The sequence below is a fragment of the Dipodomys spectabilis genome, unplaced genomic scaffold (genome assembly GCF_019054845.1).
Source record: "Dipodomys spectabilis isolate Male_0828 unplaced genomic scaffold, ASM1905484v1 ptg000449l, whole genome shotgun sequence".
In the NCBI taxonomy this organism is placed as follows: Eukaryota; Metazoa; Chordata; class Mammalia; order Rodentia; family Heteromyidae; genus Dipodomys; species Dipodomys spectabilis.
Window position 1 is genome coordinate 3,065,685 of NW_024871126.1, and position 14,105 is coordinate 3,079,789.

The 14,105-nt window shown below is 37.5% G+C and overlaps 1 non-coding gene across 1 annotated transcript; it reads right to left on the bottom strand.

Moving 5' to 3' along the window:
- Window positions 1–1,190: 1,190 nt before the first annotated feature.
- Window positions 1,191–1,292, bottom strand: LOC122098004. Its single transcript, XR_006145636.1, has one exon. It is a non-coding gene; the product is annotated as a U6 spliceosomal RNA (small nuclear RNA).
- Between the last annotated feature and the right edge of the window lie 12,813 nt (window positions 1,293–14,105).

The following is a 14,105-nucleotide window of genomic DNA, read 5'->3' on the forward strand; positions in this document are numbered from 1 at the left end:
GAGGCACTCTATGTAGTTTTTTGAGGAACCTCCATACTACTTTCCAAAGTCTTCGAACAAGTTTAAACTCCCAACAACAATGCATTAAGATTCCCTTCTGGTAAACTTGTTCAACCACTTTGGAAAGCAGTATGGAGGTTCCTCAAAAGACTCCACATAGAGCTCCCCAATGACCCAGCAATCCCACTTTTGGGCATTTACCCAAATGATCACAAACAAGGCCACACTAAAGCTACCAGCACAACTATGTTTATTGCAGCATTATTTACCATAGCTAAGACATGGAACCAACCCAGATGCCCCTCAGTAGATGAATGGATCAAGAAGATGTGGTATATATACACAATGGAATTCTATGCCTCCATCAGAAAGAATGACATTTCCCCATTTGTTAGGAAATGGAAAGGCTTGGAAAAAATTATATTAAGTGAAGTAAGCCAGGCCCAAAGAAACATAGGTCCCATGGTTTCCCTTATTTGCAATATCTAGTATAGGTATGAGTCAAGCGGAAAAAGTCAGATAATGTGATGTTAGGAAATCGAAACCTCAAATATGTATTTTAATGTTTTTGTTTCTTTCATGCATGTGTTTCTAACGCATTTATAAGATTATTTCTTTGTTGCTTTGTATGTCCCTCCCCCACAGTGTAACCCCCGCTTTCACTATATTTGATGCCAGTATAACATGTGGAGGAGATGGGGACAAACAAGTCGTTTAAGGATTCAGGTGGACCTGTTGCAACAATGAGAAGTACAAAATATCATGTCAAAACCAGCTTTACAATGTCGGTGGGGGGGGGGGGTATGATTGGGTGGGAGGGAGGGGGGGAGGCTGGGAAGGGAGGTGAAGGGTAAACAAAGGAGGAGGCTGCAATGCTTGGTAAGAAATGTATGCATTATCCTGCCCATGTAATTGTAACCCCTCTGTACAGTATGTTCTCAAATAAAATAAAATTAAATTAAAAAAAAAAAAAACTGATAAGAGCCCATGCAATGCAATTGTCAAATGATGGTGTTTTCCAAAGGTGTAGTTGCTGTGTGTGTGTACGGTTAATAACTTCAATTTGTTCTTTTGTACATTTATAATGCATGAAAACCATATTATAAAGAGATCAGTAAACCATATTATAGAGAAAAAAAAAAAAAAAAAGATTCCCTTCTGTCCAAAGCCCATCCAGCATCTGTTCTTTTAAAAATCGGGAATGCTTCGCGAACCTGCGTGTCATCCTCAGTCAGGGGCTATTGTTCTCTTTATTGTTCCAATGTTAGTGTATGTACTACTGAATTAAGCACAGAACATTTTTTATATATAAAGTGTAATTGATTTTCTTAAAGTAGACAATTCCACAAAAATTAAATTCAAAAGAATTGTCGTGAAATTTGAGAACCATGTATTTTTTACATAATAACACATTTAAGAATAAAGTCAAGATTGACATGTCAAAAACAAAATAATTCCAGACATTTGTTGTTCAACGCATGTGTTGGAGGAGGAATTCAATTATTCTGTACAAGGAACCTGTGTTAATGAACACTATAGAAAGTTTTAAGGTTTGTTAAAAGTTTTAATGTTTTAAATATGTTTAATTTTGGGAATTTGCTCATATATGCCAAAATTTAGACTATTTAGCAGGTTGTAAAACTTTTCCACAAAGCATATAAGATTCATGGTAGCAGTCATACACTCCTAAGTATGTACATTTCAGAGTTTATAGAAACTGTACTAATGAGAAGTTGCAAAGTGTTTGTGTAAAGAAGCAGAGTGAAGATTTAAGACATTACCTTCACAGTTCCTGTTAAAATTTAAGGGCTTCCTTACTTTATATGTTAGCGAGGAACAAATGATGGTATAAGCCATATACAAATGATGAGATGAACCATAAATAATAATCTTAGTGAGTAACTTTAAAGGCTATTGATAGCCTATAAAATTCTGGTTTAACATCATAGACTTAGGCAGTTTTAAATGTACAGCAATATGAGAAAATAATAAATCAAATATGTAGTACATTTCAAATATTGGAAACAGTGGTAATTGTTTTGTTTTTTTATTTTATTAATCATTAATATTTATGTATTGGTTTTCCTTATTTGTAGCATTGTTTTCCTTGTTGTAATATAATACAACTTTTTGTAAGTCATCATTAGGAAGTACTTTGAGAATGTTATTGGGATGGCCACTCTGTTTTTTATAGGTATATGTGAATTTACAAAAAGCAAAATTAGTAAAAACAAAACATTGATTAAACATTTTATCAATTAGAATGTGAATCAGGAGTGTTGATAAATGTCCACACCTAAAATCTTAGCCCTAGACTGAAGCACTAGTGTTACAATGCTGAGCACACAAAAGTGAGAGATTGTGTTTTGTTTTGTTTTGTTTTTGTTGGTTGTGGGGATTGAACTCTGGGTCCTGGGTGCTGTCTTTCAGCTCTTCAGCTCAAGGCTAGTGCTACTAGTTGATTCACAGCAACTCTTCCATCTTTTTCTGCTTATGTGGTGCTGAGGAATCAAACCCAGGTCCTCATGCATGCAAGGCAAGCACTCTACACTGAACCACCCTCCCAGGACCTGAAAGACTATGTTTTAAAAAATCATCTAAACAACATTTACTTTCTGCTTTGGGTTATATAATGAAATAAAGAATATCTTTTTATGTTTTTGAATGGTCATACTTCTAAATTTATATTAAATTCAGCCACTTTATCCTTTACAAAGTCATGTAATATCTCTGAGAGTTTGCTTCTGTAAAGATTGTTTTTTTATTGATAATTTATTCTGAATAATTTTTTATTTTTTTATCAAAATCACTTTATATTTTATGGTTTATCCTGTTTTTTTTTTTAAGTGTGAAAATACCAGTCAGAGGGGTTACAATTACATGGGCAAGGTAATGAGTACATTTCTTATCAAGCATTGTTGCATACTCCTTTGTTTCTCCTTACTATCCCTTCCAATCTCACCCCCCCCTTACATCCCGTTTCCCTATCCCACTTCCCCCCACCCAAAGTTGTAAAATTCGTTTTTTCGACATAATGTTTTGTATATCCCATTGTTGCAATGGGTCCACCTGTATCCCTATTTAAAAATGTTTTTCCTTCCCCTCCACAAATTATACCAACATCAAATACAGTGAAAACAGGGGTTATACCATGCGTGAGGAACATACAAAGTAACAAAGAAATCATCTTATAAATATGTTAGAAATAATTACAGGAAAGAAAAATAAATTTGAATTCTTATCTTGCGGTTCATTTCACCTAACATCAACTTATCTAACAATTTCTGCGTGTCTCAGACATACACTAGCAATTGCTAATAAGTGAAACCATGGGACCTATGATTCTTTGGACCTGGCTTTCTTCACTTAATATAATTTTTCCAAGTTTCCATTTCCTGGGGCAATATCATTCTTTCAGATAGAGATATAGAATTCCATTGTGTATATATACAACATTTACTTCATCCATTCATCTACTGAGGGGCATCTGGGTTGGTTCCATATCTTAGCTATGGTAATGCTGCAATAAATATATTTGTGCTGGTAGTTTTAGTATGGTCTTGTTTGTGATCATTTGGGTAAATGCCCAAAAGTGGGATTGCTGGGTCACAGGGAAGCTCTATGTGGAGTCTTTGGAGGAATCTCCATACTACATTCCAAAGTGGTTGAACAAGATTACACACACACTAAACATGCATTAAGGTTCCCTTTTGTCCACATCCCCTCCAGCATCTGTTGGTTTTAGAGTTCTTGATTATAGCCATTCTAACTTACGTGAGGTGATATCTCAATGTTGATTGATTTGCATTTCTTTTATGGCTAGGGAGGTTGAGCATGTGTTTATTGGTCACCCTCCTTTCCTCTTCAGAGAAGTTTCTCTTTATGTCTTTAGCCCACTTATTTATTGGACAGTATTTTCGTTGAGTATTTGTTGTTGGAGGATTTAATTTTTTGTTTTCCAGGTCTATTTTAGATATGAAACCCTTGTCGGTTGTATGGCTAGTGAAGATCATCTCAGATTCCGTGGGCTTTCTATTGATCCTGCTAGCTATGTCCTTTGCCATGCAGAAGCTCTGCAATTGCATGCAATCCCATTTGTCCAACCTTTCTTTCCTTCGTTGTGCTTCTGGGTTTCTTTTTAGAAAATTTCAGCCTTTGTCAAGGAGACCTAGGATTTCTCCTATTCCATCCTGTAATGTTTTCAGAATGTCTGCTTTGACTCTGAGGTCTTTGATCCATTTGGAGTTGATTCTGGTATAGGGTGATATATAAGGATCTAGCCTTAATTTTCTACAAGTGATTAACCAATTTTGCCAGTACCATTTACTGAACAGTCTGTCTTTCCTTGATTTTATCTTTTTAGATCCTTTATTGAATATTAGATGATTATGGGTCTGTAGGTTCATTTCTGGGTTTTTAATTCTATTCTATTGTTCCATTGTTCTTGTACCAGTGCAAAACAGTTTTAATTTTATGGCTTTCTAGTAGAGTTTGAAGTTTGGTATTGATATTCCTCCAACACTGTTCTTTATGTTAAGGATCGCATTTTGCAAATGGGGGTCTTTTGTTGTTCCATATGAATTTTTGGAATGCCTCTTCTATTTCCTTGAGGAATGCTTTTGGAATATTGATAAGTATGGCATTGAACTTGTAGATAGCCTTGGGAAATATTGCCATTTTCACAATGTTTAGCCTTCCTATCGAGGAGCATGGGAGGTTTTGCCAATTTCTAAGTTCTGTTTTGATTTCCTTTTTCAGATTTTTAAAGTTTTCATCATAGAAGTCTTTCACTGCTTTGGTTAAGTTAATTCCTAGGTATTTTATTTTTGTGGGGCTATTACAAATGGAAAAGCTTTCTTGATTTGAGCCACGCTTTTCTCATTGTTGGCATACAGAAAAGCCATTAATTTTGGGGGTTAATTTTATACCCTGCTATTTTGCCAAAGTTTTGAATCAGCTTGAGTAATTTGGGAGTGGAGTACGTGGGATTCTTTAAGTACAAGATCATGTCATTTGCAAAGAGGGAGAATTTTACTTCTTCTTTCTCTATTTGGATCCCTTTTATGGAATATTGCCTTATTTCTTTAGCTAGGCATTCTAATACTAAATTGAAGAGAAGTTGAAAGAGTGGACATCCTTGTCTCATTCCTGAGTTAAGAGGAAATGGCTTTAGTATTTCACTATTAATTATATAATGCTGGCTGTAGGTTTTCCATATGCAGCTTTTATTGTATTGAGGAATGTTCCATGGATCCTAATTTTTCCAGAACCTTCATCATAAAGGGGTGTTGGATCTGGTCCAATGCTTTTTCTGCATCTGTTGAGATAACCATGTGATTTTAATCCTTGCTCTTGTTGATGTGATAAATTATATTAGTTGATTTGTGTATATTGAACCAGGTTTGCATCCCAGAAATGAATCCTGTATGATAGTGGTATATGATTTTTTGGAGGAATTGTTGAATTCGATTGGCCACGATTTTGTTGAAAAGCTTTGCATCAATGTTCCTCAAAGAAATGGGTCTATAGTTCTCTTTCTTTGATGATTCCCTGCCTGGTTTTGGGATGAAGGTTATGATGGCTTCATAGCATGAGTTCGGTAGTGAACTTTCTCTTTCAATTTCATTGAAGAGTTGGAGCAGTATTGGTGTGAGCTGTTTTGAAGGTCTTGTACAATTCTGCTGTAAATCCATCAGTTCCTGGGATTTTTTTAGATGGGTGGTCTCTTATTGGTGTGTTTATTTCAACGCTTGATATGAGCCCCTTAAGATGCTTTAACTCATCTTGGTTTAGTATTTGCATGTTGATAATTGCTAGCAATGGGTCCATTTCTGCCAAGTTTTCAAACTTATTAGTATAAAGGTTTGAAAATATTCCCTTATAATGTTCAGAATCTTGGTTGTTTCTGTGGTGATATTTCCATTCTCACATCTGAGTTTATTTATTTGGGTGTGTTCCTTCTTTTTCTGATAAGATTTGCTAAGGATTTGTCAATTTTTTCAAAGAACCAACTTTTTGTTTTGTTGATTCTTTCTGTTTATTTTTTTATTCTAATTCGTTTAACTCTGATTTAATGTTAATTATTTCTTTCCATTTACTGAATTGGGGTTTATCTTGCTGATCTTTGTCAAGGTGGTTCAGATGTCTCATTAAGTGGTTGGATTCAGATCTCTCTAATTTGTTGGTGTAGGAACTCAGAGCTATAAACTTGCCTCTGAGTACTGCCTTTGCAGTGTCCCAGAGGAACTGGGAACCGGTAATTTGTGTGTTAATTTTTGTTGAATATCATGGACATTTGAATTTCCTTTCTAATCTCTTCCGTGACCCCCTGGTTATTCAACAGTGTGTCGTTCAGCCTCCATGTGTTACAAGACTTTTTTGGTGTCTTTTGGTATTGAGTTCTAATTTTTTTCCCTTGTGGTCTGAAAGAATGCAAGGTGTAACTTCAGTGTTTCTGAATTTGGACAAGTTTGCTTTGTGACCTAAAATGTGATCTCTTTTGGAAAATGTTCCATGTACTGCAGAGTTAATCGTGTATTCTCATGCTACTGGATGAAATATTCAGTAGATGTCTGTTAAATCTATTTGCTCTATGCAGTTGTATAAATCTGCGGTTTCTCTGTTGATTTTTTTGCTGATTTGATCTATATACTGAGGATAGTGGTGTGTTAAAATCCTCAACAATTAATGTCTTTGGATCTATGTGAGATCTGAGGGAAAATAGTGTCTCTTGGATAAATTTTGGTGCTCCATTGTTTGCTGATTCCATATTTAGAATTGTAATATCCTCCTGAAGTAGAGAACCCTTAAGTCATATGTAGCGACCTTCTTTATCTCTTTTCACTAATTTGAATTCGAAGCATATTTTATCTGATATTATTATAGCAACTCCTTCCTGTTTTTTGCAGCCGTTTGCTTGGTAGATTTCATTCCAGCCTTTCATTATAAAAAAGTGTTTGTTTTATAGGTAAAGTGTGCCTCCTGAAGGCAGGAGATAGAATTATCTTGCTTTTTAATACTACTAGACAGTCTATTTCGCTAAATTGGAGCTTTAAGTCCGTTAATGTGAGAGGTAGGACTGTGAGGTGTTTGGTAGCTCCTGCCATGCTATCCACCTCCTTGGGGGCTGTGGAAACTTGGTTCTTCCTATGGTTCTTGGATTCTCAGTTTGGGTGGGGTTTCTTAGCCATTATTGTGGTCTTCTTGGTTTTCTGTGTGTAGGCCATCTTTAAGTATTTTTTATAGGGCTGGTTTGGTGGAGATATATTTTTCAGTTTTTCTTTGCTATGGAAAGTTTTTATTTGACCTTCGGTTATGAAGGAGAGTTTAGCTGGGTACAGTATTCTTGGTTGAAAATTGTTTGTCTTTAGGGCATTGTATACAGTCTTTCAGGCTCTTCTTGCTTTAATTATCTATGCTGAAAAATATGAGGTGATTCTAATTGGTTTTCCTTTATAGATGATTGATCTTTTCTCCTTGACATTTTTAGGAACTTATTCTTGGTCTGAATTGGTCCTGTGTGGATTATAATGTGACAATGGGAAGTGCTGTTCTGGTCTGGTCTATTTGGGGTTCTACAAGCATCTTGTATCTGAATAGGCCTATCTTTTTGTTTGTTTGGAAAGTTCTCTGCTAGGATCCTGTTAAACAAATTTCCTAGACAATTAACTTCTGTCTCTACGTGCTCCTCTACACCATTTGTCCTCAGCGTAGGCCTTCTGATCGTGTATTCCAAATGTTGAATAGATCTATCATATTTCTTGGATTTGTCTTGGATAGTTGTATGTTCTTTCTATATAATACCTAGGCTGTCTTCAATCCCCGAGATTCGATCTTCTGCATGCTCTAACCTACTGTTGTCTTTCTACTTGGTTTTTTTTATTTCTTTTCCTTCTAATTGGTCGGTTTTGATGGCTTCAAATTCTTTGTTGGAGCTTTGCTTTAGATCTTCTATGAACTTCTTTACTTCCTTAATTTGGTGTTCTCAAATCACTTAGTTGATTGGTTATGGTTTACTTGGACTCTCATTCCTGCTGTTGGGCTCCATTCAGCATTCCCTGTGTGGTCTCCCTGAATTCTTTCAGCTGTCTGTTTATGGATACCATGAATGCCTTTATTGATCTTTGTCTATTCTCATACCGATGTCACAATTCCTGTCTTATGCTTTGATTAACTTCCGCACATCCATGCAATTCCTGTAGTTCTCTTTGACTTTTCTCAGCCTGCTCACGCAATTCCTGTCTCTCTTCATCTGTTCTCTGCCTGCTCAGGCAATTCCTTTCTTTCCCTTTGACTGTTCTCAGCCTGCTCACACAATTCCTTTATTTCTCTTTGACTGTTCTCAACCTGTTCACGCAACTACTGTATCAGTCTTTGAGTCATTTCCTCACAGTCACGAGATTCCTGTATTAATGTTTGGTTTGCCTCCTCTCTCTCTCCCTATCAGGTTCAAACTGAGTCCTTTGCAAGCTTTCATTCTGTTCATTCACCACGTTTACCAGTAGTGTTTGTAGTGATTTGCAGGAACTCTCTTCTGGATTATTCATTAACTGTTCTGTCACTGGATTATCATGAATGAGAATTGAGATATCCAGACTTGCCATTTTTCTCATGTTTTCCGGCTTGTTCTGCACACTTGATATGAAAGTGACACCAATTTTTTGCTAAAATACTATCTTAAGGCAAGCATCAAGGAATGTCCTGTAGTTGCATAGACAAAATGGCTGCAGATACAACCTAGTTCAACAGATACAATCTATTCAACATCAAACAACTATGCATTAATGGGCTAAGAACAGCACAGACGAATTTATCAAATCAGAAATTATTATGTTTAGGGAGAAATGTGGGGAAAATAGGATTAGAAGTATGTGGAGAGATTAAAGTAAATTTAACCAAGTCCTAATCTCAGAGAGGGAAAGGGGTTAGACAGAATTATAGGAGAGAAATTAAAAGAAAGATAATCAAAAATGGAAAAACAAAAATTTAAATTTAAAAAGTGAAACATTTAAAAATTGTGTAACTTTAAAGAAGTGATATTGAGAGAAGAAAAGTATAGGATGACAGGAGGGGGATGATAGAAAGGAGACATGAAAAACTAAAAAATAAAAATTCTTAAAAGTATTTACTTGAAAATTATCTGGTATAAAGATATAATACTGCTATTAAAAAGTTAAGCATAAAAGTTTGTGAATTAAGTAATACATTTCTGGATTAATTATGTACACAATGGGGGATAAGTTCTAATAATCGATGAAAGGTATTTATCTGGGGATGAGTCAAAAGAGCAATTAAGTCACACACAAAAAAAGAAAGACAAAAAAAATGAAAAGAATCAAAAAAATAAAAAAAAGTTAAAAAGGAACAAAAGGTCAATAGCGATTTTTTTTAAAAATGCACACACACACACACACACACACACACACACACACACACACACCTAAAATAAAAATTAGGAGAAGAAGAAAAAAAAATGATTAATAGAAAACAATTTAAAAATTTTAAAAAATGGTACCAAGAGTTCTTTAATTTTTTTTTGGTTGGGGGGTGAGGAATGATAAGATCCTGTATCTCCCCTGTGTCTGTAACCAGTCTCTTCATGGAGTCTCTGGTCTGCTTGTGGTGTTTGGTTTTCCTGTGGCCTGATTGATTTCTTACATCAGTTTGTTTGAGCAGTCAATAAAATTCTCCGCTTTATCCAGGATTTTGTGATCCTCTTTCAGGCTAGTTCAGTGCAAGGGAGATCTGCTTTGAGTATCACGAAAGAGAAAGATGGCTCTTTCCTCTAGTTTGGAGATGCTGTGATGAGGCTAAGTTCTGGGTAGGGTTGAGGCCTTTCAGCAAACAGTAGCTTTTCCCTGAGGGTCTAGCTCCTGAGACTCCCAGACCCCAGCCTGGAGCCATTCTCAATGTTTATGTTTATTGAATTTCAATTGATTGTCTAGGCTGCTGTAGGTAGGGGAAGCCTCTGGTTCTGTTAACCCAGTGAAGATAGTCACTCCTCTGTGAGGGCAGAAATCTCTCTGTTTGGGCTAGGTGACTTTCTCCTGGGTGGGTCTGAGCCTGGAAGGTCAGGTCAGATACCTGTGACCTGCTAACTGACTCTTTTGTTTTCTTCCAAGGCCTGAGTTGGAGATAGTTGCTCAGCCTGGCCTTTCTCAGTATCAAAGATGATGTCTGTTGGGGTCGGGGGAGGGGCAGCCTTCCCTCCTCTGCTCCATGAGAAGGAGTGAGGATGTCAGGATTCTACTCAGGCAGGAGTCTTTGTTCCTGGGTATCTCTGCTCTGTGATCTGCAGGATGAATTTATCTGCTCCTTTTTAGTTCTTGTTGGTGTTGAGTAGAATCCACTCACCCACTGCATATGGCGACTTTGTCCTGGACTCTCTGTTGTAGATATGGTAGCTATGGGTGCCACAGATGCTGCCACAACCGTGGCTCCTGGCAAGTGCTCAGATCTGTCTTCTTGCCTGGATCTTCCCTCTCTAGTCAAACTCTGTGTACAGTGATGGCACACTTGGTGTGATTATCTAGGCTAGTACTGTTCACTGGAACACTAAAACTGCTTTGTATGTGAGAACTTGTTTAGCCTCCAGGTTCTCCTCTACCATCTTCCTCCGACATCCATGAAAATCTTTATATTTTATGTTGATTGGTTATTATACAACAAATACCTTCAAATGTACATGTAGTGTCTAAAGATAGCCGTATTAATATTCTCATATAGCTCTTATTTATCTGTTATGCACTTTCAGTATTATGATATTTCTCTCTCTCTTATACTCTCTCTCATTTCCACACTTTCTCTTTCATGCTTCTTGTCTGCTACTTAGAATTTCTGGTGGTCTCCTATCATCTTTCAGGATCCACTGGTTTGTGGGAACATGAGAGGGACAAGCAGTTACCCTTGCCTTATTTAAGAGTTACAACTGTGATGTGATATTATTATTTGCCATTCTAAATGGTAAAACAACAGATCTAGGAATTCCTTTTCACTGTTATTACTATTATAAATTTTATCTCATAAGAATAATTGGGATGGATAAGATACTTTTAACCTGTGACCTAAAAGTACTTTTCCTTTTACAAACAACCTTTTTCTTTGACTATCAGTGAGTAACTACATGTAATGAAAACAAAGCTATCCTATGGAAAGTAGACTGAAGTTGTTCACAGGGATGAAAAAAAAGGTAATGGGGAAGTGAGTACAAAGGATACCCATCAGTTCCGGGAAGATGGCAGAGGAGAAGCTGGAATCTAAACAAGCTCTCGCATAGAAAGCAGTTTTAGAGATCCAGTGAATAGTCCTAAGCCAGAAAACCACACCAAGTGTGCCATCACAGGACAGAGAGTCAGGCCAGAGAGGGAAAATCCAGGCACGGAGACAGATCTGAGCTCTAGCCAGCAGCCATCACGCGGGCAGCTGTGGCTGGTGGCGAAGAGCGCAGGAGCCATATTTGAGCTACAGAGAGTCCGGGACGAAGAAGCCAGAAGCAGTAGGTGAGCAGATTCTACTCAACACCAGCAAGAACCGACAAGGAGAGGACATCTTCATCCTGCAGTTCGCAGACCACAGACGACCCAGGAACCAAGACTCGGCGTGAGTAGAAGCCTGACGTCCTCACTCCTTCTCAGGAAGCAGAGGAGGGAAGGCCACCACTCCCCCCCGCCAGTACCGGAGATCTCCATCTTGGATACCGACAAAGCTCCGAGGAGCTGCTAGCTCCAACTCAAGCCTTGGAATAAAACGAGTCATTTAGCAGGTCACAAGAACTTAATGGTGGTGTGACCTGCCAGACTCAGCTCCACCCAGGGAAAAGTCACCCAGCTCTGGCACCAGCCCTAGGAGTGGCTTTCTTCACTGGGTAATCAGAGCCAGAGGCTGCCCCTCCCTCTAGCAGCATCGACAATCAATGGAAATTCAGTAAACAGAAACCCTGAGAATAGCTCCAGGCTGGGCTCTGTGAGTTTTTCACAAACTAGCCCCAGGGAAAAGCTACTGTTTGTTGAAAGGCCTCAACTCTCCCCAGAACCTACCCTCATCACTGCATGCCCCTCTTTTGTGATTCTCAAGCAGATCAGCCTCCCATTGAACTAGCCTGGGAGGAGGATCGCCGAATCCTGGGTAGAGCAGAGCATTCTCTGCCTTTTCAAACAAACTGACTTAGAAACCAACCAAGCCACAGGGACCACAAGCAGACCAGAGACTCCAACAAGTGGCTGGTTACGGACACAAGGGAGATACAGGATTTTTCCCACCCCTCCCAAAAAATTCAAGGAACTTCTTCTTCTTCTTCTTCTTCTTCTTCTTCTTCTTCTTCTTCTTCTTCTTCTTCTTCTTCTTCTTCTTCTTCTTCTTCTTCTTCTTCTTCTTCTTCTTCTTCTTCTTCTCCTTCTTCTCCTCCTCCTCCTCCTCCTCCTCTCCTCCTCCTCCTCCTCCTCCTCCTCCTCCTCCTCCTCCTCCTCCTCCTCCTCCTCCTCCCTCCTCCTCCTCCTCCTCCTCCTCCTCCTCCTCCTCTCTTCTTCTTCTTCTTCTTTCTTCTTCTTCTTCTTCTTCTTCTTCTTCTTCTTCTTCTTCTTCTTCTTCTTCTTCTTCTTCTTCTTCTTCTCTTCTTCTTCTTCTTCTTCTTCTTCTTCTTCTTTTCTTCTTCTTCTTCTTCTTCTTCTCTTCTTCTTCTTCTTCTTCTTCTTCTTCTTCTTCTTCTTCTTCTTCTTCTTCTTCTTCTTCTTCTTCTTCTCTTCTTCTTCTTCTTCTCTTCCTCCTCCTCCTCCTCCTCCTCCTCCTCCTCCTCCTCCTCCTCCTCCTCCTCCTCCTCTTCCTCCTCCTCCTCCTCCTCCTCCTCCTCCTCCTCCTCCTCCTCCTTCTTCTTCTTCTTCTTCTTCTTGTTCTTCTTCTTCTTCTTCTTCTTCTTTCTTCTTCTTCTTCTTCTTCTTCTTCTTCTTCTTCTTCTTCTTCTTCTTCTTCTTCTTCTCTTCTTCTTCTTCTTCTTCTTCTTCTTCTTCCTTCTTCTTCTTCTTCTTCTTCTACCTTATATAAAAAGAAATTTTTTCTATTCTAAAACATTATTTAATCTCATTATTTAATCTTTAATTTTTGACTTTTTTGGAAAAAAAATTGTTTGTCCAGTAACTTGTTTTTTCCCTCTTATAATTTTTATTTTAGGGATACGTGAGTGTGCGTTTTTCTTTCTTTTTTTGTTTTCTTTCTCTTTTTTTCTTTTTAAATTATCTTTTTGTTTTTTGTTTAGCTCTACTGAACTTCTGATCTTTTTTTCCTCCTTTCTTATCCTTTTCACCTTTTCCTCTCTTTCGTTATTTTTTATGTGACTTAACACTTGTCCTGCACATCCTCAGATAAAAACATAGTTGAATATTAGACCCTATCCCCCATTGTGTACACACTTAATCCACAAATTTATTGCTCAATTCAAAACCTCTGAGACTTAAATTCCTTAATAGCAGTACTATCTCTTTATACATATATAATATTTTAAGCTTTTTTATTCTTAAGTTTTTCACATCTCCTCTATACCCCTCCCCTTCTCCAAATAGATTGTATTCGATCTCCATAATATTATTAATTTTTACTTTTCAATTTTTTCTGGCTTCTTTTCTTTTCCCTTTCCCTTTCTTCTTTTTTTCTCTCTCTCTACTTTCATACTACCCAACCTATTTCCTGCTTTAAGATTAGGATTTAATTAACTCTCACTGAGCCTCCCCACATCAATCTATTCCTATTTTTTACCCACATCTCTCCCTAACCCTAATAATTTCTGGTTTTCCAAAGTCTTCTTTGCGGTTCGAAGCCAATTATCATATAGTTGTTTGATGTTGAATAGATGTATCTGTTGAATTAGATCGTATCTGTAGACTATTGACCATACAAATGCAAACTTTGATTGATGGTTGCCTTAAGATAGTGTACGAGCACAAAACTGTTGCTATTTTCATCTCAAATGGGCAGAGTAAGCAGGAAAAACACAAGAAAAATGGCAAATCCGGGTATCTTGATAATCAGGGGACAGAACAGATAATGAATAATCCAGAGGAGAGTTCCCAAATAGCTCTACAAACACTGCTGGCAAACATGATAAATGAAAAGATTGA